Raw genomic sequence first — 3,597 nt, forward strand, 5'->3', positions numbered from 1 at the left:
CAAACTCTCCAAAAAGCACATGTGGCCAGTGCTCTACTCTTCACTGAGGGATTTCTGGAGGATTTCAGCACAGGTTGCAGTTCTGGTGCAAACCAGAGCACAACTGCAGCGGGTCAAATTCATGAAAGCATCCACGCCCAGGATCCCGCTGCGAGTGGGGACCAGGAGCGGAGATGGGTGGCACAGGGTCTGTCTGCAGCAGCCAGGGTCACAAAGAGCCTTTCAGGGTGGCAGGCAGCAGCTGGGGCTCAGCCCGGTGGTGCGGTACCAGCCCGTGCACAGCCAGCAGCACCAGCGCGCAGCTCGGCTCTGTCTGCGCTTTGTGCTGGAAGCTGAATTGTCTCTGGCGGATGCATCACCCCTTGTTCTCATCTGGCAGGGTTGAAAGGAACCTTTTCAGGGCCCAGGGACTGTTGCCCACTTCCACTCAGTGCTCAGGACACCCAGTGCTTGTGGCACCCACCTGGGCCACAGCACCAAACCTGTAGCATCTCTGGGAGGACTGCACGGAACAGCACAACTGTGAGACACCACGACCTGGGGCTGCAGGGGGTGTCTGGCCTTGCAGAGAAGCTAAAAAAGCCCACGGGCTGCACAGGGGAGAGGAATGAGCAGTGGCTTAATGCTTAGAGCCAAGGAGCCTGGGTATCTGGCTCAGTCCCACAGCCTCCTCCACACAGGAGGGTTGAGCTGATGTGCAAGAAGGGCTTTGCTGCACGCCTGTCCCAGGAGCTGGGGATGCCCTGCCAGCTCCCCACTGTGTGCAGAAAGCAGGTGGCTTGAAAGGCCCTGTGGGTTTCAACCCAGGGCAACAACTTGGGGACAGCCCATCCTTTGACCCAGCACCCTACGGCCCTCCTGTGGCAGCCGGGGTGGGAGCTGGATGGAGGCGGTGTGGGAAATCTGCTCAGTTCTCAGCGCTGTGTTGTGACTTCTGGTAGAGCTGGGGTGGGAGGCTTTGGCATCAGCACAGCATGGACCCAAAGCTTCCCAGGGACACTCCAGCCAGGGGGAAACTCTGCACATGGGAGAGCAGTTCTCATAGTGAGCCTGCTCCCTGCCACAGCTGGCAAGGCTGCAGGCAGGCTCCTTCAGGTTTCCAACCCCCTCGGAATTGGACAGAAACTCACTGTTCAGCCACACACCCCTACACCCATCCTGCAGCAGGCTGCCCCATGCCCCTGTAGCCTCCTCAAGATGCCACACTGTCTGCCATGGCACCCCTGCCACATCCCTGTGTGCCTGTCTCACCCTGCAGCATCCCTGTGCCATGCTGCCTCCACGCACACCCACCCACCCCCATTCCTCTCCTCGGCACCGTGAGCCTGGGCCAGCCAGCTTGGGGAAACTTGCTTTAAGGAACAACAGGGGAAAAAACATCTACCAACCTCTCAAGGTGCTCTTGATGTCCCTGCCAGTGGCTCACTTCCCTGGCACAGGGGCCACCAGCTCCAGCTCTGTGTGTGTTGCTGGGTTTCAGCGCAGAGTGCTGAAAGAGCTCAGCCGGGGATGGTCACTGTCCTCCCAGGCACAGAAATGATTTTGGATGATAAACTACAGCTGAGCTAAATCTTTCCAAAGACCCTGTGCACTTGCCTGTGCATGTCTCCTCTTCAGCAACAAAATGCAGACTGGGCACCTCCAGAGCCCTTGGATGCTGCAAAATCCAGGGGCATCCCTGCACCTGCAGTCACCCCCTGGGCACTGAATCTTCAGCCCCGAATGCATCACCCCGCGGACAGGAACTGGCCTTTCCCCTGTGCTCGCCAGGGCTTCCCACGTACCAGTTACCCCTGTGCTGGTGAGCCCCTTGATGCAGAGGGACATCAGCCTGGTGGGGCACAAAGCCACACGTACCATGACAAAACCACAGCCACTGCTGAGAGGAGCCCAGGAGCCACTTGCTGGGATGTTCACCCCTCTGAGCCCCTCATCAGTTAGTGCCAGAGGACAGCGGGTAGTGCAGTGATCTGGCCAAGCAATTAACCTGAGGGATGTCCCAGGAGCTGAGAAAAAAAGGAAGGGTTCAGAAGGAGGTGAGGGATGAGGAAGAGCAGGAAGGGTTTTATCCCTGGAGACAAGCAGGTCTGGGATGGGTTGTGCAAGCCTGTGCTGTGCTGGTCCCCTCTCTCCCGCTTTCCAGGCGTGCTGGTGTGATGCTGCTGAGAAGTGCTTCTCCACAGCAGATGAGCTGGAAGAACAACATATTGCTCCTTCCGGAGGGATTTGGTGCTTTCGAAAACTTGTAACACAGAGAGGCAGAGCTGGCCCACAACGTCAGCAAAGGGAACACAAATACCTCTCTCCATGGGGTGGAGGGTGACTCCCTCATCTGCAAAGGTTTCTGCCAAGTACCACTAATCCCACAGAACAGGCTAGGAGAGGCAGGGAGCAGGGTGGCATCCAGTGGAGCTTCAGGGAAAGCGCTAGTGAGCTGGAGGAAAGCAGCTCCCTCTGCTCCTGCTGATCCAGCACCCTCTGCTGCATACCAGCACCCAGCCAGAGGGACATCCACCAGCTGCAGGGCACAGCAGGGACCTCTCGGCAGGGAGAAGCAGCAGCAGGGTCAAGAAGCAGAGTCAGGACAAGGAGGGAGAGGGTGACCTCCTGGCACCACCAAGACGATTCCCAAGCACCAGCACCGTCAGGGCTCCCCATCAGAGCAGATCCATCCCTTCCCCCTGAGTGCTGTTCTCGCCTCCAGCAGGATCATGGGCTCTGCTCTCTGCAGAGGGGGGAAGGCAGAGGTTGTAGAGGTCGATCCACCCCAGTGGGGCTAAAGCCCAGCATCCCTCATCCCCACCCCAGTGGGGGGCTGAAATAGGATCCTGGGCCATAGGCAGGGTGGGGGATCCCAGGTGGGACCAGTCAGGTCTGGATGGTCCATCAGGGAGTAAGAACTTTCTCAGAGGATTTAAACTCACTGCAGATCCAGAGGTGACACACCAACAATATCCCAAAGCTTCTGTTGAACCCATCTGTAATTTCTCCCAGTCTCTCCAGACCAGTTACACTTTCAGTCTCATGACAACAAATACCCCACTTCCACCACGCTGTGGAATGGATCCTGGTTAGGGTTTCCCACAGTACCTCCAAGATCTCATGCTAGGGGAGGCAGCAAATACTCACCCTGTGAGCTCGTGGGTACAAGAGAAACCTGCTGCTTTCTGCACTAGCAATGCCCTGCTCCAGGTGGGCTGGTTCAGGTGCGCAGGCAGCGTTCAGACTTCTAAGGCCTGAAAAACTGGCTGGAAGTCTCTGTGGGAACATGTTATCTCGCACGATTTATGGTCCGTCCTGCCCCGGGAGAAGTCAGAAACACCACCACGATGATAGCTCCGGCTATTACAGCACTTTATACACTACTGCTCTGACATTCACAGCTCAGGCAGAAACGTGGATGGGAGCATCGCTTCCACCCCTGGCGCTGGCGGGGAGATTTCTAGGGGTTTGGTGTGTGGGTACTGGGGGAGAGGCTCCTGTCACTTCCCAGCTTGCGAATCTGGCTGAAAATAAAGTAAGATTGTGCTCAAGGATGAGTATCTGTGCAAACCCAGGAGGGGGATTTTAGTCTTCTACGTCCTTGTTTTCCCTTGG

The sequence above is a fragment of the Buceros rhinoceros genome, unplaced genomic scaffold (genome assembly GCF_000710305.1).
Source record: "Buceros rhinoceros silvestris isolate BGI_N320 unplaced genomic scaffold, ASM71030v1 scaffold20361, whole genome shotgun sequence".
In the NCBI taxonomy this organism is placed as follows: domain Eukaryota; kingdom Metazoa; phylum Chordata; class Aves; order Bucerotiformes; family Bucerotidae; genus Buceros; species Buceros rhinoceros.